General features: G+C 39.6%; 1 long non-coding RNA gene across 1 annotated transcript; it reads right to left on the reverse strand.

The window, feature by feature from the left end:
• On the reverse strand, nucleotides 1-24495 carry LOC141013579 (uncharacterized). Its single transcript, XR_012180438.1, has 3 exons — nucleotides 24393-24495; nucleotides 23922-24138; nucleotides 1-241 (listed from the first exon to the last, which is right to left on the reverse strand). It is a non-coding gene; the product is annotated as an uncharacterized lncRNA (long non-coding RNA).
• Nucleotides 24496-26761: the final 2266 nt, after the last annotated feature.

Genomic DNA, 26761 nt, shown 5'->3' on the forward strand with positions numbered 1-26761 from the left:
TTCCAATGTTTCAATTCAATTTTATTTATATAGCGTCAAAACAAAATACAGGTTAGAGAGAGGGAGGGAGAGAGAGTGGCAAAGCACATTCCACTAGATGCAAGATGGAGGAAATAAACAATGACAATGTCAATGATACTAATGAAACAACAACAATAATGACAATATTACAGATGGTGTTGAGCAGAATCATGGGGCAGAGGGTGGTTTGTACAGGTCCAGGCCCTACAGCTCCAAATACCTACAGAGAGTAAGAGGGGAAGAGAAAGTATAAAATGGTGGGAAAGGGAAGATGTTGGGTTAGTAACAGGCATTAAGAATTTCTCAATGAACACAAAGATGGTTTCTCCAGATAATATTGCTGTATTTACACTGCAATACAAACATGCAGACAAAGGCAGATGATGTGGCTTCTCCAGCATCATTTATATTAATATTTATGTAAGTTTTAGTTTGAATGTATGTAAAACAATGGCAGTCAGAGCCCGTCATTTTTCATCAATATCGCTGAGGTTCTTCTGCAACACAGGAATATATCTGTTATAGGGACTTCCTAACTCTGTTGTAGGCTACAATAAAATAAGTAGTAACTGGTAGAAAGAATAGAAACAAAAGTGCTACATAAATATATACATACATAGGCCAAATATTACTAAAGCAATAATTCTGATTTCATTGAATTTCACTGTATTGAGTGTGGTGTCAGAATTTTCAGAAGAGAATCTCAATCTCTCGTGCACACACTGCCTGTCACAATGCAGCACCATGAAATAAATTAATACAACCTTGGAAGAGGGCACAGTAACTAAGTTTGAAACCCAACATTTAACCCACAATGTCAGTACATTATGTCTACATGATCCCACTTCTCCTTCCAAGACACTGTTTGGTAGAGCTGCACAATATATCGTTTGAGCATCGTCATCGCGATGTACGTGTGCGCAATAGTCACATCGCAGGGCCTGCGATGTAGGAAGCAAATGAACTCATCTAATTCCAAGGGTACCTGACACACGCTGTGCATGCGGACTCTGCATGTGCAGCGATCCACCAATCACATTAGTTCTTATTCAGTGTGCCTCAGCAGACCACGCCCCTGCACGTGGAGTGAGTCGCTTGTAACAACATTAAAAAATGAGCAACGAACAAGAGAAAATCACCAAAAACGAAGACTTGGTGCCAAAAAGAAAAGCGACGTCAGTTATCTGGAATTATTTCGGCTACAAGAAGGATGATATTGACCAAACACGTGTTCTGTGTCGACAGTGCCTTGCATCTGTTGCCACAACGAGAGGTAACACAACTAATTTGTTTACTTATTTTCTACTATTTACAAAACAAGGGGTTGTGGACCACTCAAGAATCTGATGTAGAGCTGCTCTTATTATTTTATATCATTTTTGATAAAAATAAAGATGTTTAGTTTTGCTGTAAAAGATTTCAGTTGTTGAATCAAAGGTTGAATAACCCGTTTATCACTCATTGTTAGTTACTTAATGTAAGTATGAAGCTAGAATGTTCCATTTTAAGATGGAGAGCTCAAAAGGTTCAAAGGTTTGTTTATTGTCATTCAATTCACGTTTGCACATGATAGAATGAAACATGTACTCAGGTCCCAGCACAATAAAAGCAAGCAATAAAAGATAACAATAAGAATAACCCATTGTTTCGACCCTGTCTGGGTTTTCTTCAGGCTTGCAAACAAATGCTAATTGTCTGACTGACTTGTGGAGAGATGCTTCCCTTTCAGTGGTCTGAGCAAAGGTGAGATCCTTCTCCTGAGCGTATCATTTTATACCCCTCTACTCTTGTGTTTCAATGGTCCCTCCCCCTTTCGACGTTACGGAGCAATACTATAGTTCCCCTACGGATTTAAACTTTTTGTACATGAAATAATCTGAATGTAGGTTTTTAAAGTAAGTATGAATTTATGTATTTATGAAATGATCTAATTTAAGACTAACTTTTTAAGGTAAGCATAAATTGTTGTTTTAATTTTTTAACCCTTGTTCAATCCTCCCAATTGCCATACACCTTTTGTCCTCTGGGGTCAAAAATGACCCCGTCTGGTTTGACTGTTATTTAAAGCATATAGTATAAATTGTCAATCAATTCTGTGTTACACCTTTCGTCTTACTTCAGTCCAACCCATTACCACAAATTTTTCCCTTTGTTTTGGAATTTAGGGCCAATATAACTTGTTTACATAAAAGTATACCCTGTTTTTGAGTGAAATTAAAATGAAACAATTAATTATTTTGACTTTATATCATTTTGACTATTTGACTTATCACAGAGTGGTATTTGTCAAAGTTTAGTGAGGATGCCGTTTTTGAATCATTTGAATTGTTTTAATGGCAGCACATAATCACACCTGCTGTCCTATGGGGTCAAAATTGACCCCGTCTGGTTTGACTGTTATTTAAAGTATATAAAGTGGATACTTTACCCAATACTGTGTTACACCTTTAATAACAACTTCATTCAAACACATTAACACAATTTCTTTATTCCATTTGAAATTTAAGGCCTGTAAGACCTCGTTTAAATGAACTTTTACCTTGTTTTTGAGTAAAAATAAATAAAATCATCAATTATTCTGACTATAGTTAACGCGTCACGTGTGTTGATAGATCATCAGACTGGTATATGTCAAAGTAGAGTTAGGACGCTGTTTTTAAACCACTTCAATTTTTTTAATGGCAGCAAATAATCACACCTGTTGTCCTCCCGGGTCAAAAATGACCCCGTCTGGTTTGACTGTTTATGAAACAAAGTATAAATTATCACCCACCTCTGTGTTTCAACTTTTTAGTCAACTTTATTTCAACTCATTACCTGACATATAAAACATGTCAACATTCATTTCCAAAATATTTAACTTTTCAAAACTAACTTTTCAGAATAGGGAGAAGGAAGAGCAACAGAAATGTAGCTTAATGCTGACCTTGCGTCGCTTGATGTGAGGTATCACCAGTTGTCGCCCGAGCTCATATTCAGGAAAGGAAGTTTTTTTCCCTACACACAAATTCAATGCATTACTCCTTTCCATATATATTATAAATATTATGAATAATAAATGTGTATTACCTTGTCAAGGTTATCGACACCCCCTTTGTTGTGATTGTAATCTTCGATGATTTTTGGCCTTTTAACCTGGCCTTTTAACCTAACCCTAACCTGGCACGGCCTGCTGCCCATATTTTTAGCCCATATTTCCCTGGTTTACTCGGGATGTACTGTTTGAATGGACAGCGACATCTGAAGGGGACCAGGCGCTCATCCAGTCACATCAGTGCATGGATCGTACATCAACGGCAAGAGCGACACCCACTTGGTCCCATACGTCTCGAACGGGAGCAAGTTTGTCTCGTGCACAGCGATCTTCTCTTGTGTCTTTATCATCAAATCGAATCGCTCTTGAGATTTTATGAAAATGGTAGCACGGAAAATTTCCATGCCAGACTGGGCTTGCAATATACTAGCTGTAGCTTCTTAACTGGATCGGTACACACCAGCGAGAATCAACATACCCACATATGCCTGCAGGACCATTCGATCCATCTTTCTCCACTTGTTGCCATACACACGTTGCCCCTCCTCGTTTCTCATGTTCAATAGGCTTGGGCAGAAACATGTCAAAAGTGGACTTTATGTCATCAATACGAAACCTTGCATATGCGGTTGGACCATGGTGGTTTGTCTCTCTCTCTGCTGTCAACATGCGTCGTTCGTCACTGGGAGGGATGGAAGACCAGATCAATGTTTCATCCTTTGACTGGAAATATTCTTCTATCTCAGCTTGGTCCTTTTCCTCAGATTCTTCCTCATCAGTTGATTTTCATCTTCTCTTCATCATCTTAAGTGCATTCCTCCACTTCTGACGCTTCTTCCATTTCAGCTTCAGATTCTACCTCATCATCATGTTCATCATTTTCCTTCACTTCATACCCTTCTTCCATTTCTGCAGCAGGCGATGTGGGGGCTTCTTCAGAGGAAGAAGCATGTGGTCCGTATGTTGGATCAATCACCTCATCATTATTTCAAGTTCAAGTTACTTTATTTGTACCCAGAGGTAGATTTTGTTTGCAGTAGAGTCCTCGTACACACATATGGAAAAAACATAGAGGCACATATCACGCATCATTAGGGATGTAACGGTATGAAAATTTCACACCACGGTAATAGTGACCAAAATTATCACGGTTATCGGTATACCGCGGTATTTTTAAAATGTCTTCAAAATGTTGAAAAAACACTGATACACTGATAAATTGAAATAATTTCACCAAGATTTATATTTAAATAGATTTATTATATATTAAAAGGCTTAGGGTATAAGCAGCCTGTTTTTGAAACGCTTCCTGTAATGTCGGCGTTACAGAGGTAGAATGAGATGTACTGGCAGTAGCACTCGATTGGCCAGCAGACCCTCTCTGTGAAAAAAATGAATAGAAAATGTCATTATTAATTATTACTGTCATTGTTACTTAATACTAAGGGTGCAACCAACAGATCACAAAACTCACAATCTAGATCATATCACTTTTGTGAGAAACAGGTTGGATATTTTTTTAGATCAAAACAAAAAGGATTATTGTTAAATTAATTATGAACACTATTTTGGCTCTTATCTCTATCTAGACACTTGTTATATTCACCATTTTAGATTATTCTTTATATATAGTCTATTCTACAAATAATCCACAAGTAGGGCCTATTATATATTTCTGATATTACTTATATATATTGGCTGTCTGTCTCTGTCTGCTTGCTCGTCTGTTGTCAATGGACTCGGTCAATCTGATTGGTCTAATGGCTGCTGAGCCACAGGTAGACGCTGCTCCGGTGAACGGAGCTGAGATGAAAGTCAGTCATCTCAGTCAGTTTGCATTCACTAACTCAGTCCACCCAGTACGTGTTTGTCTCAAATCCTCCTCACTGCAGCTCTGCATCAATATTTGGGGAATTATTAGGTCGACTTTAAAAAGTGAAATCTACAATTAATAAGAGGTTCAGATAACGTGCCAAATCACGGATCAACTTCGTTCAGTTATACCACTATCTGGTCAGTTTGCATTAGTGACAGCAAATTAGACAGAGAAAATTCAACATACACACACATCATGCACCCGAGCTTAAGGTTAATTTACCTTGCATTCACTCAACAGTTGAGGGTGATGGTCGCGCAAATGAGTAAGTAAATTGGACGTGTTACTGCCCCTCGCAACAACTTTCTTCTTGCAGCTCCTGCAGATAGGGCTGCCATCCTCGACCAGCTGTCCCTGAGCATTCTTATAATAACCAAAATACGCCCAGACTTCAGATTTGGTTCTCTTTGAAGGCGGAAAAATGCCGCTACTATCACGTCCTCCCTCCGCCATGTCTTCTTCACTACATAACAAGCGCACGTTGCACGCTGCGCCTGCGTAGGGAGACTTGGATAAAGTATCTCGCGAGTTTTCCACACCGTGGTTATCGACCGCGGCGGTTACCATGGTAATTAAAACTTAAACGGTAACCTTCACCGTCGGGAATGTTACCATGGTTTACCGTGACACCGGTAACCGTTACATCCCTACGCATCATCCAACTTAGAACAGTGGAAATAAAAAAAATGGCAAATTATAAAGTTCTTACAGGTCCAGATCATACTAAGATATTGAAGTGAACTACAATACTAATAGTAAAAAGAAAATAAGTAAGTAAATGAAATAAATACAGCAATGAGTAAATAAATAAAAGCAGCAATAAATAATCACCTGTGCAAAATATAGCTATGACTTATTCCTCAGTGTAATGGCTGCAGGGACAAAACTGTTTTTGCGTGTTTTTGTTCTACACCTAGGGATTGTAAACCTGCGCTCAGAGGGGAGAAGCTGAAACTCAGTGTGCAATGGATGGGAACTGTCATTTAAAATTGAACCACATATGCGCTGTAGCTGTTTTGTATGCAAGGTCTCCACGTTGAGTTGTGGCTCACCAATCAGCCTGCTAGACCACTTTACTATTTGGTTGAGTGAGCTTTTATTTTTCAAAGAGAGGTTCCCAAACCAGGCTGCTAGTGCAAATAATAAAACGGATTCAATAAAAGCATGGTAAAAGAGAGTCATGATGGATTTGTCAATGTGGAAGCGACTCAGTTTCCTCCAACAGAACAGGCACTGATGCCCTTTTTATACACACAGCTTCACAGTTAGTTTCAAATGTGAGTTTTGAGCCTATAATCGTTCCAAGGTTTCCCTCCTCCCCTCTTCTGACCCTGAATCCTTCTCATCAGTTGATTCTTCCTCCTCATTATGTTCAGCATTGTCCTCCTGGTCATTCTTTTCCACAACATGGTTAAAAATGAGCTCACAAGCCTCCTGTGCAGTATAGCGCGTGGGTCAATGACGTGACGCAATTTTTTTGTGTTCTTATGGTTCAGTTGAATTTATAAAAGGTTAAAATTAGAAAATAAACTTACAAATTACTCGCATACATTCTCTTTTTGAAGACCTCATCTAAAATTTCTGGATTTAAATCAATTTTCAGAGAATATTCAGCGGATAATGGCAAAAATGTCAATGTGGTGTAACCATAAAAACTTTGTATCAAATAGTTAAACTTGTTCAAAAAAGGTGAAATTCTCAATAAAACACCCTATCAACTAGTTTGGCATAATCTTACATTTGTGTTGTTTAATAATGAATAAAATACATGGAACACCATTGTTCTGAATATTATAATTAATTTGGGGAATTGTGTCTCTAAAGTCAACTTCCTAAAGTGTCAAGGTGGTGTAACCAACATTTAAGGAGCCATTTTGTTAATTTGTGCAAGAAGACCATGTGACAGGAAATTATATCACAGAGAAGGACCCCTGATTAGCCTAACTGCTGCATGACGAGGTTAGTAACTCTCTTGGAAATCTTGATAATTTGACATTTTTAGGGTATGGTCAGGTGTGCTTAGGGTTACATGTCAAATGGTATGACCCCAGGAAAACATTTATCATTCATAATAATTGTAAAAATAAGTATTTATTTAAAAAAATGTGTTTGAAATCTTCACACCAAGGCCATGTGCTTACATAGGTGTCCATCATAATGCCTGTTAAATTTGAATTTAAATTGAAATGTCAAATGGTGTAACCGGTTTCACCATCTGACTTTTATTACATTCCTTTTGGTTAGAGGCCGATTTTGTCAAATATCAGTAGTTTATGATGCTGATTAAAGATGTAATATGAACTAACTTACTATGTGGAACTATGTTTAAGTGTTGCGTGTTATATTTCTCTTGACGAAGTGGTGATTTATCCACAACTTTATTATCAAAGCTCTGGAAGGTTAGGATAAAATCATTATTTTGCATGGCTTTGATATTTTTTTAAATGTTTAGCTTTAATATATATTTGTATTCCATTCACTTACAATTTTAAGCAATATATAGTGCAATATATGTAATTTCATAATATAGCAGAATGAAGTGGGTGAACAGTGACAATGTTGAACATGAACAGCAGCTTTAAAAAGACTTAAAACTCCAATATGAGAAATGTTAGTCAAAGATTAAAATGTAGATCTGTAAAATTACATTTATTAACTTTCTATTGTTTCATAATTATTGCAATATAATAGAGCCTCTTTTCCCCCAATAGATGCCATTATCAAGCAAAGAAAAAGTGGCTCGTCACAGAGCACGAGTCAGTGCATATCCTGCTGCAACGGCCAATTACCTTGCCAAAAGGCGCGAAAGGTGGTTTTACACACACACACACACACACACACACACACACACACACACACACACACTTTAAATACTGTGAAAGAATATCAGGTTAAAGTCAGAGTAATATAGTGATTTAGGCTAATTGCTTTTATTTTTCTATTTTACCATTTAGTTATCAAAGGAGAAAAAGAGAGGGAAAGACTAAAAGTACTCCAGCAGCTGAGCTTTCCAAAACAAAGCAGGAGAAGTTGAGGGAAGAGTGGAGAAATTACCAGCGAGACTACAGAGAACAGAAAAGGGTGCTTGCTGACGTTCTCAACTTAACCCCACAATCTATGGACACGTCAGATGAGCAAATTGAGCATCTCGACAATCCAGAGCCTATGCATAATCATCTGGACGATCATGACTATGAGCAGCCAGTTGTAGAGAGACCGCAAGCATCCTCAACCCCTGCAAGGAAAGGAAAGGAAAGGAAAGAAAGAACAAATATTATAGCTCAGTGCTGAAAGAGAGGGAAAAGCTGAGGTCTGAACGTCGCAAAGTTAGAAGGGAACAGAAAAAAAAGAAAATGGTCAGTGAAAAGAACAAAATGAAAAACAAAAAGAAAGCCTCACAAATGAAAAGAGAGGAAGTGGCCAGCTTTCTCTGTAAGGATGAGAATAGTTGCATGTCATCACGCAAAAAGGATACAATAACTAAAAATAAAATCAAGCAGCAAAGGAGGGTACTGCTGCACTCTCTCAAGGACCTCCATGCACTGTACAATTCAACAGCCATGAGACACCTCAGAAGTCTGCATTCATGTAGGCTCACATGGAGCCTGTATTGAAGGATGCCATAGGCAAATGTAACACACCCACAACTCTACATATCATAAGTGATGGACCAGTGACCCAATACAGGAACAAGAAAAACTTTTTTTTCTCAGCACAGTGCCTTTTCTGAGTGAGTTTCAAAGGGTCACTTGGAATTTCAGTGAGAAATTGCATGGGAAAGGAGCTCCTGATGGAGTGGGAGGGGCTGTCAAGCGTACTGCAGACACAGCAGTCCAAAGAGGCACTGACTTGCAGACAGCTGAGGAACTTTACAACTTCCTGAAGGATCAGCCCTCAAGCATCAAGTACTTTTGGATATCCGAGGAAGCCATTGCCAAGTACGACGAATCAGTCCCAACAAATGTCCCAGCCGTAAAAAGGTACACTGAAAATTCACCAAGTGACCTCTGAAGAGCCAGCTGCGATTCAGTGGAGGGAAATTTCATGTTTCTGTGCAAGACCTGATATCTGCAAGCGCTATGATCCAACTGCAGTAGATCTCCGCAACCTGCAATCAGAAGACCTCCCCTCAACATCTACCAACTGTCAGCAGGATCTTAAAGGCAAGTTCATTCTGGACAGATATGAAAGTAAGCCTTTCGTGGGACAGGTCATCCAGGTGGTGGGTGAAGAAGTGGAAGTGAGCTGCATGCAACCCTCTGGGTGGGAAGAATGTCTTCACCTGGCCTCATCCACCTGACATCCTATTCTATTATGAGTCTAATGTGCTGCACATAATCTCTGAGCCAGAACATTTGAACTCACGTCATTCAAAACTCATGACAGAGGACTGGAAACATTTCCCAGCACACACACAGCCCTAAACACACAATTCTCCCTCTCTCTCTATCCCTTCCAGCACCACCTCACACACACAACTTTTGACATGTTTTTACACTTATTCATTGCAGTCAAAACATGAGTTCACATGATTTTTTGAAGTTTGTTTTTTAAATTAATTCATAAAATAACACAAGTTCACATGATTTTTTGATGTTTGTTTTTTAAATTAATTCATAAAATAACAAGTCCACATGATTTTTGGATGTTTAATTTGTAAAAATGAATTAATCCTGATGTTTTTTCTTCATTGAAAATAATAAACTGGTTTGTTTCAATTGGTGTAACCAGTATTTTTCATAAAAATATTATAATATTCAGGAAAATTCATGTGGAATAAGATGTAATCCTCTATTGCAATGTATTAACATGTTTTTTAACAGTTTATACATAATTTGTCAAATATTATTTAGAAAACAAAGTGTTTTCAGCATTTGTCCTGCTCTATATTACAAGTAGTACACTTGCATACACTCTAGGTGGAAATAAATATTTAATATTTCTCCTTTGTTGTGGTTACACCACTTGACATTTTCAGGAGCAATCAGTCTTACCTTTCGTAAAAAATAATTCAAATGCTATTTCAAATTACATGAAACCAACATAAATACAAAATATATATTTTAGCAAATCTGATGCAAGCTTTTAAAACATTTTTGAATTGCTCATAATGCAAACCCTTATTTGTCACTGACCCGCCTCTGCCTCCTCATTGTGCTGCCTGTCTCTCTCAGACTAAAATGTGAAATGCTCCAACACCTGTGAGAGAAGACCTTTTTTGTTGTTGTCATAACCGTTGCTTGACCCCACACATCAAACATCCAAGATCAAAGATGTTTTGGAAAGCAGTATGGTGTGACAATTTGCTCCATCGCACCACTTTGTGCTGCAGGGTCTTATTGACCCCAGAGGACAATTGTTAAGGACAAGTAATTTTATTGAACAATAATTAAATCAAATTATTTCAAATTTATTTAAATCATGAAGAGCATAGTATCGGACAACATCCATTATTTTCAGACCATTTGATGAATAAAAAACAAATTTTGACGGGAAAAGATTTAACTTGGGGTCAGAACCCCAAGTCTACACGAGGGTTAAGGTAAGTATGAATTGTTGTTTTAAGTTTTTAAGGCAAGTATGAATTGTTGTTTTTAACTTTTATCGTTAGTATGAATTGTTGTTCTAATTTTTTAAGGCAAGTATGAATTGTTGAGTTTCACTTTTATGGTAAGTATGAATTGTGGTTCTAACTTTTTAAGGTAAGTATGAATTGTTGTTTTCAACTTTTATGGTAAGTATGAATTGTTGTTCTAACTTTGTAAGGTGTTCTGTTTAAGCCGCACGTGAGTGGTCAACTACATGATGTGTGGTGGCGTCTATGTGTCCGCACTGAGCGGGGGGGAGGGGCGGGGGTTACAGACACAGCACACACAGACGGAGAGAAACAGGAGGTAGGGAGACGCGTGCGTGAGAGAGAGAACAGCCCCTACAGAGACAACACGCTGGAAAGGTGAGAAAATGAGTGACGGCAGGAGACGCAATAAAATTGAGTGTAGAGTATGCAAGGCTAAAATCTCATATCGAGCAGGCTCTACAAATAACCTGCACAGGCACATTAGAACTGTACATTCATCGGTGCAGTTGGAAGAGAACCTTCTACTAATGAAAGTGCCAGTGTGTCTGCTGCATCTGTTGCTGCTGCTGCAGTTGTAACCCAGCTTTCATTTTGAATTGAAGACCGTCCGGTATTGAATTGTTCTCAGGGGTTGAGAAAGGGACTCCCAATTCAAACAGACAAGGAGCATCTTGTCCGGTGCCTTTGTAAAGAGTAAAAATAATAATTTCATTGTTTATAGAGAATGTAAACAATCATTTGTTTTCACAAAGAAAGAAAGAGGGAAATACATTTGTGTTTTATTTTTATTTTAATCTATTGATGCAGAGTTAAGGTCATACAGTTGTGGTTGTATGTTGATGGTTATGTATATTTCTATGGTTTCCACTTCCAGCATTTGTAGCATTTCAGTTCAGAAATTGAAAATTGTGAATAAAACTGGATAGGTAGTAAACTGCTACCATAACCCTGGATAAATTCCACTTATTGGTTACCCAGTGTCTACACTACACCACCACAACCCAGAGCTCTATAAAGACAGTTTGTGTAAAAGGCTATGTACTTAAAAATTTATTTTTTGTAGCACTCTGTTGAGTATAATAAGCCATATAAATAATGAATATTTGTACATTAGTAATTAAATTTACACATAATTTTACATTATTTTTTGTAATCAATTAATTGAAGCAACAAAAAAATCGGAGGAGCCACTTGGGAGCTGAAAGAGCCGGCTCTTTTAGTGAGCCGAGCCATAAGAACAGGCTCTTTTAAAACAGCCGGAAGTCCCATCACTAACGGGAGGTGCACGGTCCTTCCCACTTGAAGCCTCAATCACTTTGTCCCAACTGGGTTGATGGTCGCGCTGGCGCCTCCTGCCGTAGCGTACCTCTGTCCAACCCCCATCCATTGTTTTGTTTTGGAGCTGTGTATTTATGTAATTATAGTTATTGAAATATTTTATTATTATTATTATTATTATTATTATTATTATTATTATTATTATTATTATTGTCGTCTACGAAATGAAAATACATTTATGTATTTTTTAACTAACTAAAATGATCTATGAATTGAAAAAAATAAATGTGTGTGTAAAATGAAAAGAAATTAAATTGTTTTTAAGTATATAAATGAAAAAAGCGTGTGCCAAGGGTGACGTTTTGACCTGTAGCACTTCCTCAAGCCAAGGCGCACTAAAAAGAAAACAAGTTGGCTGTTCTTGACTGGCTGACTGAGGTGCTTCTCTTCCTGTGGTCAGAGCAGAAGTGAGCTCTCTCTCCTACAAGCCTCCTTTTATTACCTCCCGATTTTGTGTCCCTTAAGCTTTAGTGGTTTCTTCTTAGATTGTCCTTTTCACTTCATTTGTGCCTCCCCCTTTCCTCCAATGTTATAATCTCCATATGAATTTAGATAAATTTAGAGTTTTTAAGGTAATTATGAATTTTTGTTAACTTTTTAAGGTAAGTAAGTAGAGGTGTGTAGCACTAGTGTCCGCCAGACACACTATTAAAGCACCGATTCTTGAAACTTGGCAAAAACATGCCCCACTAAGAAAAGTGCTAATTCTGTTGGAAATTAATAACATTTTCATGAATAAAAAGAATCAAGGTTATAATCAGGGGGTCCTTTGCACATATGTAAGGTTCTTTTATAGGTTTATTTTTAATTTTTATTAATTTAATGATTATATGCTGGCCCATTGCCTACAAAATCAGTTGTCCTCGGATAGGAGAATCATTTCAACTTGATTAAAAAAGAATAATATCTTTACCACATGACAGTACATTGTAATATGTACGAACAGTGAGTTTTGAACAATATTTACTATTATTTTGTGGTTGCTCAAAATGTGTCCCACATATTCGTCACCACTGTCAGATATTCATAAAAAAGCAATAAAATCAGGCAACTACAAGGTCAACTACATTCCTGAGGACCCCATTTTCAAACCTTCAGCTCTACTGCATGCTTCAAGATCAATCAAGCTCCCGTAAGTTTGCTATTTTCTCTTAAACTTGTTCATATTTTTGGACACTGCTACTGTCACAACCATAACATGTCAACACCGTCTCTTTTGTATAAAAAATATTAGATTAGATTATGACATAAATGTTTACTTTTTACGAAGAGGTCTGAAGTAGCTAGCAACAGAGGGGAAACAAGATGGCTAATGTGAACAACTCATGCATATCATGTGAAAGAGTAGGTTTTTGTCACCACCGTCAGGTTTTCTGTCTGACGGTGGTGGTGACAAAAACCTCCAAATGGTCCTCAACAGAGGCTAGAATATAATTGTTGATCTGTAATGTTTCATTAACCTCTTTTATATTTTTATTTATGTAATTCCCCCTATATTTCTTCAATATCGTCCAACCCTAGGGGATGAGGTGTGCCTTCCTTCTCTCTCAATTCACTATTATGCCATGTTCATTTGGCTTACGTCATTTGGGATGCACATAGTGCACCTACTACCTACGTACATAGCACATAGTATACAATATCCCTTGTAGGCTATGCATCTCCAATGACTAAAGCCAAATGAAAATGGCATGACAACATTTAACCAAATCTAACATTCACTGTAATTGTTATGTGCTTTATTTCTCACTGCGCATGTGCAAGTTACAGGTTTGTTCTGGGGGAGGAATGCGGAAGTCTGTCATTGTTATTGGTGTGCTGAGGTTGCAGTAAAGTCATGAAAACCTACAGTTGTCGTCGTAGTTATTGAGCCAACATTGGTAGTAGAGGATGGCCGCTGGTAATTATAAAGTTCCGCCAGTGTTTGATGAGAAGAAATCTTACGAAAGCTGGAAAAATGAGGTCGAAATCTGGAGACTGGTTAGTGACTTGGATAAGAAGAAGCAGGCCCTGACGGTTGCCTTGTCGCTAATGGGAAGAGCGAGGGACAGCGCGCTGGAAGTAGCCGCAGAGGATTTGAACATAATGGATAATGGAATGACTACACTTCTGAAAAAACTGGACTCTGTGTTTTTGAAAGAGGAAAAGGACCGCCAATACGAGGCTTACATGGAGTTTGACCGGATAACGAAAGACAATGGCGTTTCGATAGTGGATTACATTGTTGAGTTTGAACGGAGGTACAACAGAATTCACCAGTTCAAAATGGAGCTCCCGGATGCAATGTTAGCATTCAAGCTGCTAGACACTGCGGGACTGAATGTTAAAGATAAACAGTAGGCGCTTACCGCTTGTCCACGCCCCTTTGCTTTTAAGCAAAACGTCACTGAAAAGAGCAGGTGCAGTTTTGGACATTGAGAATGACAAAGCCATTATTTTCAAGCAACCTGTGAAACTTGAACTGACATCGTCAGGACATTATTGTGTGAACTTGAGGGATGAGAGTTCCCCAGATGGAAGTGACATCCAAAATGAAGATGACATCCTAATTGTGACAGAAAACATGACAAAACAGGAAAAACAAAAAATTCTATTGAAACTGCACAAGCAGTTTGGACATGCCTCAGTTGACAGACTGAAAAAACTACTGACCTGCTCAGGTAATACTGATGAGGAGTGCACCACAATCCTGAAGGATATTGTAAACAACTGTGAGACATGCATTAGATACAGTAAACCAAAGCCAAAGCCAGCAGTAGGTTTACCCATGGCCTCAACCTACAATGAAACTGTAGCTATGGACTTACATGAGCTAGAGCCAGGAGTGTGGTATATGCATGCCATTGACCACTTCACACAATTCAGTGCAGGGAGTATTATAACCACCAAGAAACCCAAAGAGATAGTGAAGCACTTTATTCACTGCTGGATAAGTGTTCATGGTCCTCCACGCAGACTGTTCACTGACAATGGGGGTGAATTTAATAATGAGGAAATGAGGGACATGGCTGAAAACTTTGAAGTGAAAACGACTGCAGCTTATAGTCCATGGAGCAACGGTCTATTAGAAAGGCATAATCAAACTCTCACTGAAATCCTGTTGAAAGTAAAGAGAGACAACGGATGTGATTGGAAGACAGCCCTAGACTGGGCCCTGATGGCAAAAAAACTCTATGCACAATGTACATGGCTACAGTCCCTACCAGCTAGTGTTCGGGCAGAACCCAAATCTGCCGTCAGTTCTCACTGATAAGCTCCCAGCTCTAGAAGGGACTAGCATGGCTACTTGGATGGCCCAACACATCTCAGCACTACATGCTACAAGGAGAGCATTCACAGAAACAGAATGCTCTGAGAGGATACGAAGAGCCCTTCGTAAACAAGTGCGACCCACTGATTACAGATATGAAACGGAGGATAAGGTTTACTACAAACGGGTGGATTCTACAGAGTGGAAAGGTCCAGGTGTGGTCATCGGCCAAGATGGTGTGGTGATATTTGTTCGCCATGGAGGCACTTATGTTCGTGTACATCAATCCAGACTTCGAAAGGTTGATGGCTCGCAAGATATGCTGAGAGAAAGAGATAATCAGTTGATGGGAACTGAAAATGCCACATTACCAGAAACTGGACTCTATAAAAATAAGACTGACAATGAAAGTGAGGAAGAGGCACCCTCAAATGATGAAGATGCTGAGGATAACAATGAGCCCCCTCACACATCAACACACTCAAATACTACTTGTGAAGGACTTAAGCTGAAAACTGGACAAGTAGTTACATACACAGACAGTGGAAGTGACCAAGTACACACTGGAAAAATCCTCAGCCGGGCAGGAAAGGCCACTGGAACGCACAAAAACTGGTACAATTTACAGTACACAGAGCCTGAGGAAATTGCTGGTACAACTGGATCAGTGGACTTAGGACAAGTAGACAATCTTCAACTGGGTCCATCTGAACATGTTGAGTTATGTGCAGACTGCCATAAAGAGGACGTACTGATTGTGAATGATGATGCCTTCATACCTGCCAAACACGCTGAACTCAGCAACTGGAAACAGAACAATGTGTTTGAAGAGGTGAAAGATGAAAGTCAGAAATGCATCTTTACAAGGTGGGTGTGCACACTCAAGGAGACACCAGATGGTGTTGTCCCTAAAGCCAGACTAGTTGCAAGAGGCTTTGAGGAAAAGAACACTGAGGAGCTACCAAAAGATTCAACTACGTGTGCTTCAGAGTCCCTAAAAATGATCATGGCTGTTATATGTCAAAAGAAATGGCAGCTGAACTCCATAGACATTAAAGCAGCCTTTTTGCAAGGTAAAGAGTTAACCCGAGATGTCTACATTCGGCCTCCCCGAGAAGCTCAGAGCAAAGGAACTGTGTGGAAGTTGAAGAAGTGTGTTTATGGCCTGACAGATGCTTCTCTGTACTGGTACAACAGGGTAAAGGACATTATGCAGCAGTCGGGAGGTTCTGTTTCAAAAGTTTACCCAGCAGTGTTCTACTGGTTGGATGACTCCTACCATGTGATGGGAGTCCTTGCTTGTCATGTGGATGACTTTATCTGGGGAGGTTCGGAAGAACGTTCTCCATGACAGTCATTTCTCACTTGAAAGCTACTTTTCAAATTGGACGTGAAGAACACAACAGCTTCAGCTACATTGGAATGGAGGTACTCTCTGTAGAGGATGAAATACAGGTGCAACAATGGATGTACATAAAAAATCTCCAACCCATTCATGTGGACCCCACGAGAGCCCCCCCCTAACAGACACTGAATATGATATGCTTAAGTCAAAGAGTGGCCAAATATTGTGGGTGGCGAGGCAGAGCAGACCCGACAGAATGTGTGACATATCCATCCTGGCGTCAAGTACAAAGCATGCCACTGTTCAGACTCTGCACTGTGCAAATAAACTGATCAGAAAACTGAAGTCAGAGGAGGTGACTTTGAGGTTTCAGTACTTGGGAAAAGACAGCTCCCTAAAGCTGGTGGTGTTCAGTGATTCATCCATGGGAAATCTTCCAGATGGAGGCACTCAAGGTGGGCACCTGATCATGCTTATGGGAGAGGTTGGAAGATTCTCGCCTATATGCTGGCAGTCAAAAAGGATCAGGAGAGTTGTTCGGAGCACTTTAGCTGGAGAGACTTTGGCACTTGGAGATGGCATTGACAGTGCAGTCTTCCTAGCTACACTGTACTCAGAGATCACCACAGGTGACTGTACAAGCAACAATTTGCTAAATGGACTAAACAACAAAGTTTTTTTTACTGTTCTACTTTAGTTATTAAAGCTGAAACTTTAAACCTGGCTATCTGTTAAGAACACTAAAAAAGGAGAAAAATAAATATTTTCTTTGCACTGTTTTTCTTTAAAGAGAAAAGGGGAGTTTGTTATGTGCTTTATTTCTCACTGCGCATGTACAAGTTACAGGTTTGTTCTGGGGGAGGAATGCGGAAGTCTTTCGTTGTTATTGGTGTGCTGAGGTTGCAGTAAAGTCATGAAAACCTACAGTTGTCGTCGTAGTTATTGAGCCAACAGTAATTCCCCCCAATTTCATAGTCATTACGCTCAACTTTGACTTTATGTGTTTTAGGAAGTTATGGCTAGGCAGCAGCTATCTGTGGAGGAGAGAAGGAGAAGAAACAGGGAATATCAAAAGAAGCGTAGAGAGAAAACACACAGTGATGCAGAGTTAAAGGAGGAATACCTCAGAACGGAAAGGCAAAGATGGAAGAAGAGGGTGAAGGAAGGGAAGATAAAAAATATCAATGACTTGAATGAAAGGGAAAAGAGAAGTCAGAGAAAGGCTTGGAAACGTAGTCAACAAGTATCAAGAGAACGTAAGAGAAAGGGCTCAGATCACCCAGAAACTCCCCCAGACAGTCCAGCGGATCATGCCATACACGAGCCAGCACGGAGTAGGCAGGCTATCGACACAAAAACTGTACGTCGATGCGTTGTCCGACCAAAACAAAAAATGGCGGCAGCGAGTAGCAGCAGCAGCAACGCCAGTGAGTCAGCTGATGCTGAACTCGGCAAAAAAAGAACACGTATTTCGAAGGTATGGGACTATTTTACAGTAAAAGGGAGCGACTCTGTTGTTTGTCAGCTTTGTAAAATGGAAATGGCCTATCATAAAAGCACGACGGCTATGCACCAGCACCTCAAAAGGCAGCATCCAGGAGCAGCTTGTGCAGATGACCCCTAACCCTAACACCGTAAGTTTTCAACTTTTTTTTCTTTTCTTGTTTGTTTTGTTGTACATATTACGCAATGAGTCGTCACATTTTAATACCGTATTATAACATTAAACATCATAATGTACCCTGTCATTCATCCAAACACCCCCACGTACACATGCAGGCACACCCACCCACACACCTCAAACTCAAAACTGATATAAGCTGCTCTCTGTTTTGTTGGTTTTTATTTCTGATTTTTGTTTGCTTTGTTTTTGTTTGTTTTTCTGTCTGCCTGCTTTGTTTTGCACTGTATTAGTCCTGTACTACATTGATTGTTGTTTTGTAATTTCTTTTTTGTAATTTTCATTTTGTAATTGGTCACTGTCATGCCGTGACAGCTCAACTACACACATAGGATTTGATTACTTGCTGATTTAAACAATGGCAATAGACAGTATGATTAGGATATATTAAAATCCTCTTATTATTATTATTATTTATATATAATTAATATTTTTTAAAATTATTTTTATTAATCTGTGTGCTGTGTGTGTGATTTATGTTTTCAGGAATAAGCAGAAAAGTGTGGAGGACTACTTTCAGAAGAAAAAAACAACCCCCTGCACCCCCCAGGAGGCTGCTGTACTGACTGAGAGCGTCCTATCTATGATTGTGAAAGACATGAGGCCGCTTGCTATGGTTGAGGGCGAGGGATTCAAAGAAATGCTAACCACTTTTCAATCAGGTTACACTCTGCCCTCTAGGCGCCATTTTACAAGTATGATGGAGAGAAAATATGAAACTTCAGTGGAGAAACTAAGGAACGAACTAAAAAAGGCCACATCCAAAATTTCCCTTACCACTGATGCTTGGACTAGTCTGGTCACAGAGGCCTACTTAGGAGTAACTTGTCATTTCATTGATGACAATTGGGATCTTGTCTCCTTCAATTTAACAACACTACCAATTGAAGAGCGACACACTGCAGAAAACATTGCCTCCTGGGCGGAGAAGGTGGCAGAAAAATTCAACATTTCCTTGCATAACGTCCCCGCCATTGTGCATGATAATGCAAGTAACATAGTCGCAGCTCTCCGCATCCTCGAAGAGAAGTTTGGAGTGGCATCTTATCGGTGTGCTGGGCATACACTGCAGCTAGTTGTACACCATGCAATGAAGGACCCCATGATTGATAAGGCACTATCAGCTGCACGGGGCCTCGTGAAGCACATCAGGAAAAGTGAGCCAGCTAGCACCAAACTTAAGCAGAAACAAAAACAAATGGGCACAGCTGAGCACAAACTAATCCAAGATGTAGCTGTCAGATGGAATAGTTCATACTATATGGTTGAACGTCTGTTAGAACAGCGATGGCCAGTGGTTGCGACGCTGTCAGATCCAGAAGTCACACACCGTGGGAAACATTACCTTGATCTGAAAAATGATCAGTGGATTCTTCTGGATGAACTGAAGGAGGTGCTCAAGCCATATGAGCAAGCTACTGTTTTTCTTAGTGGACAATCTTATGTCACAGCTTCTGTTCTCTCCCCCCCCCCCCCTGCTGAAAGGTCTCCTGAAATCCACCCAAAACAGATCCTTTGATTCTGCTGCCGTGAACCTGTTCCAGAGCCATGCAGAAGGGGAAATCTTGTCAAGGTGGCAGCCGAAGGTATCTGCATTTCAAGAGGATGGGAAAAATGTGTCACTCATTGCTGCTGCCCTTGATCCACGTTTCCGAAAACGGAAATTCCTTTCTCCAGAGGATGCTCTGAAACTGCAAGTAAGAGTACAGAGTGTTGCACTTGATCTCAAAAGGGAGCAGAGAGCACAGCTACAGCAGGCAGCTGTGGGGCAGGAAGCCTCAGCAAGTCCCTCACCAAAGAAGAGGTCTGTGTTGGACACTTTGTTGGGCACAGATTCTGAGGAGGAAGACAGCAACGAAGTCATGGATCAGGATGAGGATGGGGACAATGAGACCATGAGAAAAAAAGTACTGTTGTATTTTGGGGAAACGCCTATCGCAAGGGACAATGACCCCCTTAAATGGTGGAAGGATAACGCAACAAGATTCCCCACACTGGCTGCTTTAGCCAAATCGTATTTGGCTGTACCTGCCACATCAACGCCATCTGAAAGGCTTTTTTCAGTTGCTGGAAACATTGTCACCAAAAAAAGGGCGAGCCTGACTGCTGAGCATGTTGAAATGTTAACATTCCTCCACTCCAATGCATGACTACATCATGTCTTGAATTAACACACACACACACACACACACACACACACACACACACACACACACACTCACTGAGTATTCTTAAGGGAAAAGTGGCAGAGTGTATGTTAAGAGCACTTTTTTGCAGATAGCAAAGTAAATGTTATATTTTGTTGGTTCAAGAAGGACACCACTGCTGCTGCTGTTTATATTTTATTTATTTATTTATTGTTAACATTTGTTTGTTTGCACAACAGTTTTACTTATTGAAAGACAGTATTTTATTTATTTTATTTTTTGTTAAATGCTATCTCTGGCATCAGATTGCACTACTGTATTCATTACTTGAATTTTATTTTGGAATCGTTAGATTAATCGATGCATCGAAAAAATATTTGCTAGATTAATCGATTACAAAATTAATCGTTTTGCCCAGCCCTAATTCTGACTGATACAGTATTGAACCGCCACAAGGAGTTCACCAAGAAGGAACCAAGAGTGAAGCTCAGTTATTCATCCTTCTGTGCCTTACGTCCATTCTATGTCACAGCACCAAGACCGTTGGATCGTAAGACACACCAATGTCAGTACCATGAGAATGCTAAGCTGATGCTTGAAGTCCTAAGAGAAAATGGTGTTGTCAAGTCTAGCAAACTGGAGGATAGTTTTGAACTTGTCTGCTGTTCACAGACAAGCGAGGCATGTCTTCTGTGCTCCTGCACCCGGTGTCTCCACAAACATACACTTCCCACACCACAGCAAGACCAGACCAATGTTGAATGGCAGCAATGGGAAGGAATTCAGGATCAAACAGCAGTTCAACACAAGACTTGCGATGCACAGTGGCACGCTGGGAGAGCTTCTCCAACGAAATAAAGACAAACTGAAGACAGAAACAACAACACACGTGTGCTCAGTTCAGAACCAGACCAGAGAGTACAGGAGCATGATCGAGAAGTGCAATGATAGCACAGTAATTGTGCACGTGGACTTTTCTGAGGTGTGGAAGTGCAAGTATAGTTCTGAGGTACAGTCATGCCATTTTGGTCAGAACCTCCCACAGCTCAACCTGCACACTGGCATGTACTATACAAAAGAACAGAAGACAGGCTTTTTCACAGTATCAGAATCCAAGCGACAAGATGCGTCTGCCATTTGGACTCACATGGAACCAGTCCTGCCCAGCAAGCAATACAAGAACAAGAAGAACTTTTTTCTCCTCTGCAGTGTCCCTCCAACTCTAGGTTTCAAGAGAACAACCTGGAACTTCTTCCCCACCTCACATGGGAAGGGAGCCCCAGACGGCATTGGAGGAGCTGTGAAAAGGACTGCAGACAGCCTTATACTGCAGGGGAATGACATTGTGAATCTTCCATGAGATGGTTGGCAGAAGCCGCTGCAGCACTAAGCTCTATATCATTACTGAAGCTGACATGCAGCCATATGACGCACTCCTTTCTCAATCACTAAAACCTGTACCTGCAACAAGGAAACTCCATAAGGTCACACCAACACACCGAAACGACTCTGAGATCGATTGCAGATCACTGTCCTGTTTCTGCAGTGAGCCACAGATGTGCGAGTGTTTCAGTACAACAATATTCCAGGTGACTGCCAACACACCCAGAGTACAGGTTGAGGATGATGGTCCTATACCAATGCAAAAGAGGAAGGGTCCTTTGGCAATGTTGATGGAGAAAACGGAACAGGAGGAAAGTGAGCAGGAGGAAATGGAACGGGAGGAAAGTGAGCAAGAGCCAACGGAGCAAGAACAACTGACCAAAAGTGGTCCTGACGGGACTGTGACAGATCTATCTGCTGATGTAGTTCATTGCGGAGATTGGCTTGCGGTCATTTATGACCAGAACTGGTGGTTAGCAAAGGCTGTCACTGTGGACTCATCATCAAGATGTGGAAGTGGAGTTTTTCCACCCTCATGGGCCCAACACACGATTCTATCCAAAAGGAGGTGGAAAGGATATGTGCTTCACCATTTGACCATATTCTAGTCAAACTTGAGGAACTGTCATCACCAGGTCGTGTAAGCAGGACGAGGGAGATATACAACCTGTCTGCTGAAGTCATGGATTTCATAGAGGAGAAACATATACACCATATACTTCCTGATAAAGCTAAATGAGTGGTGGAGTGATGTAAAACAGTCAGGGAATACTCACAGGAGGTCACGAATTATTATTATTTTTGTGTCAGATGTGTTTTGTGGTATTTACACAGAATGCTTTCTGTAATTTGAAACATTTCAGTTTATGGAAAAGAGACTGTAAGACGTAGTTATTCATTTATCTGTTCTTCACGTCCAATATACAGTTTATAGTCTAGTTTACAGAAGAATATGATCTATATTATTTTATGAGTGGGGGGCACTACATGACAGTTAAATATGAGGTCAGTGATGAATTCTATCTTATTGCTACTGGTAATGATTTCTTTTTTACTTATGATGATTATTATTAAGGGGTACTTTTATTAATGATAGCCTATTGCTAATTGAACATGTTTCTTATTGACTGTTTGCCACAGTGCTCACAATTGTTATTTGTTATCTGTTCTTCATGTCCAATATACAGTTTACAGAAGAATATAATGTATTATTTTATGAGTAGGGGACACTAGATGACAGTTTAAGATGATGTCAGTGATGCATTGTACATTATTCCTACTGGTAATGACTATTTTTTACTATGATGATTTGATATTTGATGATATGTAAGTAAACGTTGTATGATGTTAGATCTTTTAAAAGGAGTACACGTGAAACAGTATAAAAAATGAACAAAAGTGAATATTCAACATTTAACAGCATATGTGTACTAAGAATGCCAGATAATGATTTAAAAGCTCTAAATACATATTAGACCAAATAAATAAAAATTAATTTGCTTTTTATTGTGTCTGACAGTGTTGACAAAAACAAAGTAATAACTGGAAAAACGCCTATTTTATGAAAAAAATACAAAATGAGGAGGTTGCACCGGTACATTGCTGAACAGCCAAGACCTTGGTCTATAATGATATACCTTCAGATTTTGTAATTTAACTAACTTTTTATTTTCAAAATTAAAACCTGTTTTATCCAAATTCCCAAGAATCATTGAAAGCCACTGGACCATTTCTAGGTTCTGATGGAGTGGGGCGACAAATTAAACCAGAGACCAGGTTCTTTCAAATTAAAGCCGGTACTTTAAAGTAAACAATAGAACAATAAACATAACGGTGTTCAGACAGTGTCTAAGGTATCCTGCAGGTATGGGTTAGGGTTGGTATTCACTTTCCCTTTTTTCAGGTTTATTTTCCTAAATAAGAAATATTCTTCCTTAATAATTCATCCAGGTAGGATGATTTAAATTAGAGATTTTGTTATGTTAGACCGGTCTGTGACTAACTATCTCAATTTATGGTAATAGGTTGCACCTATTTTGGTTTCCTTATTTTTCTATTAATTCCATAAGTAGAAAAACCTTTTCACCATTTAAAAGCATCTAAATCCAAATAAAGTGAAACAATATTACACCTTAAATCACAATATTGACAATTATGAAACAGAATGTAAACATGTAACACTTCAGTTCAAGTTCAATAAGTTTAAGTTCAGTTCAGTTATTGTTCCAACTCAGTTCAGTTCAAAAGAAATATCTACAACACTCCTACCTCTCTGGCAGTTTACCAGTAATCCATCCGGCAAATCCTCATTGAAGCGATGAATATGAAGGTGAAGATGAAGATGCCTTTAAGGGATGTAGTCTGTGGGTTTGGCTCGCCATCTTGTGTCCCACGGTCGCGTGCCTACGTGTTGTCTCCCGCACCGAGGAAGAGTGTCTCTCTTTAGTCAAACTTCATTCAGGAGCAAGCAAAAAAAAAAACTGACCTGTACAGCAGGCCATAAACAAAATAAATTACTCTGTCCATGCAAATGAAATAGCCTTTTACAGCGAGTTTAAATCATAATGTAATGTACATAATGATGTAATCTTTTTACATGAAATAAAACTCTTTGGTTGATAACCCGCAGACTATTAGCCGCTAAACAGTTTAGCTAAGGCTAGCTCTCTTTGCTAGACCAGTCACTCATTCAAGTGCAAACAGTACAACGAAGCATCAATAAAACGAGCTGAAACTCACCAGAACCGCTGTGGTTTATTCAAACATGGTCCTCATGAAACACCAAGTAGATGGGTATTATTTTCCAGGCGTTAAACCAACTGTCTTTGTAACTATTTCACTCGTTAATTTCTCTGCTTCTCTCCCCTCCCCCCTTCGCACTCGGCTCAACTCAGCTCTGGCCGGAGCATGCATAAACACGGGCAACGAGTGCCTTAAAGGGGAAGCGTCATCACATTTCTTAAAGGCATTTTTAAATAATTTCCATTAAATTATTGCCGAATCTGTGTTAAAGCAACACTAGGTAGTTTTTCGACCTTAAAATAATGTTTCTAAACTCAGTTAAGTGGTAGAAAAACGTATTGTTATTATTGTATTGTCTGAGGAGGCGAAGAAAAGAAAAAGAGAAAGTGATAGAACAGAGCCCGGACACAGATAAATACTGGACTAGCTTACACTCGGTGGAACTGAAAGAAGAAATGGGTTTCAAGACTGATGGTGACCTAGCCTAGCCTTGATGCTACTGGATTTGTAAGTCATTACATATATACATATTTATTATCTTACCGACTTTTACTTTGAGTTGATTTGTTGTTATGTGGTGTTCATTGGGGCACTATTTGTCCACAGTTTATAACCGTAATAAAGCCGGGAGATAATCTAAAGCTGTCCGTTTCGATAGCTTGCACGTTTTCATGTAGCGACTGTAAACGATGACTAACTTATTAAAACACTGTGAACATCTTGTCTCGAAAAGTTGCAGATTCCTTAGTTCATGCAGATAATCAACTTAATTGTTGAACAGTGTGGTCGGGAGATAATGTTAGGCTATTGTTGTTATCGGTAACGTTAGCATGCTACTTACTGTTGTCGTACCGAGTTGGTTGTAGTTATTACTCCAAACACAACGTGAACTTGTGATTGTATTCAGTAACTCCCGAAAACATAGTTACATTTTCAGACGTTACTAAACGCATTCATTTCACTCATTCATTTTTTCAGACGATTTCGTGATTCGCCCGCTCCGTCAACAAATTCACGTGTATTCATTTTCCCCAGGGATGCTCATACAGCAACAGTATTTACGACACTGGTAACAGATAATTGCGCTTCTCAACCAGCTGGGGGTAGTAATGAGTCCAAACTACCTAGTGTTAGTTTAAGTGGCTCTTAATGAAATGTATGCATTTAATCCAAAAACATATTGATGCTTCTTAACAAAATAACCATATTTATGCTTTTAAAGTAAATATTTATATTGTATCTATTTTCCTTCTCTGGACTGTGGACCATCTTGGATTACACTGTAATACTGTTGCGGTAAGTGAAGACCAGTCATGTTCTACAAAGTGTTTTACCAAAAGAGTGTGTGCGTTTTTCTTTTTAGAAATATTATATCTGTGTTGGATGAACCTGGTAAGCATTGAATTACCTGTTTCACCCACATATTGCATTCCGCACTACGCTTTATCAGGTAGACACAGTTTTTTAAATGAACATTGCCATATTTGTGTGTTAGGGTTAAAACATTGTTATTTTGATGATGGCGCACCCAGGGTTGGTGCTGAAAAAATTCTCTGTGCCATTTAAGTCTGGAGTGAGAATGGCTGTGTGCAAATTCAGGGGCTGCAGCCTTCAAGGACGCGGCCTTTGCGGCCCACGGAGGCCGGGTCCTTCGGAGAGACCTTGAAGGCCGCGTCCACCGTTGTTAAATTGGACGGTCCAGCCTTCGGAGTATTTCCTGGTTGCGTCACAAGGTGTTCATGCATTAAAGTCTGTTTTGGTTCAAATCTATCAAACGTGTACATTATTTGTGTGTGTACAATGTGTCAAATCTAAATTGAATTATCAACATTACAAAATAAACATTAACCCATTGGTGATTAACAACTATATTTACCATAGCAGTACCAGCGTCACGTATTTTAACTGAAAGTTAAACTTTGGAGGTTTTATAGTCTCTTGAAGTTTAACATATCTGGCGTTGGATGTTCAAATGAGTACAAACCCAGTATAAACCCATTACTTAAATTTAAATGTCATGTCTGCGCCACTTGATGTCGCCATTTTCTCTTGCTTCCTCTTCTGTTTCGGGACTGAGCAGCGGTGCGCAAAGGATCTTGGGATATGTGAGGCCGCGAAGGATAGTAGCGGTGCGTCCTCCTAAACGAGGGTGGGGAAGGCTGCATTTGTGGGCTGCATGTGGAGCAGCCTTCGAATTTGGACAGCCTTCGCGCAGCGTTGTGACGTAATTGGCCTTCAAATGCGCCCTTCGTGGGCTGCAGCCCCTGAATTTGGACACAGCCACAGTGTTTTAATTTTCAGAGTGGCCTTTTATTGTGACCAGCCTAAGGCACACCTGTGCAATATTCATGCTGTCTAATCAGCAT

Source organism: Pagrus major, chromosome 18 (assembly GCF_040436345.1).
Source record: "Pagrus major chromosome 18, Pma_NU_1.0".
Taxonomy (NCBI): Eukaryota; Metazoa; Chordata; class Actinopteri; order Spariformes; family Sparidae; genus Pagrus; species Pagrus major.